The following is a 689-nucleotide window of genomic DNA, read 5'->3' on the forward strand; positions in this document are numbered from 1 at the left end:
GAAACGTCAAGCCAACTAATGAAGAGAAGAAAATTAAACTTCTTATCTACTACAAAAATGAGAAAACAAGCAAGCTATTACGTAGCAGCCCTGATCAAAAGAAGGAAATAACTCAGAAGTCACACACACACACACACACACACACACACCCACATATATATATATATATATATATATATATATATATATATATATATATATATATATATATATATATATATATATATATATATATATATATATATATATATATATATATATATATATATATATATATATATATATATATATATATATATATATATATATATATATATATATATATATATATATATATATAATATTTTCTTATTTTTTCTATTTAGTACACTGTCATGCTTACCCAACACACACAGACACACACACAGCCACACACGTGCTCAATCTTAATGCTTACACCACGATCTCTCTCTCTCTCTCTCTCTCTCTCTCTCTCTCTCTCTCTCTCTCTCTCTCTCGTCGTTAAGCAGAATTACTTGCCAGATCATGATTTTTTTTTTTTTACCGGCCATTGAATGCATAGAGCTTAATTCAATTTCTAACATACCTTCTCTACGGCCTGCCGTCTTATCTACTTCCTTATCAAGCACAAAGTACAAACCGTAGTCTCAGACATTTCGTCGGCTTATCTCGACAGCTTTCCACAGTGG

The sequence above is a fragment of the Scylla paramamosain genome, chromosome 27 (genome assembly GCF_035594125.1).
Source record: "Scylla paramamosain isolate STU-SP2022 chromosome 27, ASM3559412v1, whole genome shotgun sequence".
NCBI classification, from domain to species: domain Eukaryota; kingdom Metazoa; phylum Arthropoda; class Malacostraca; order Decapoda; family Portunidae; genus Scylla; species Scylla paramamosain.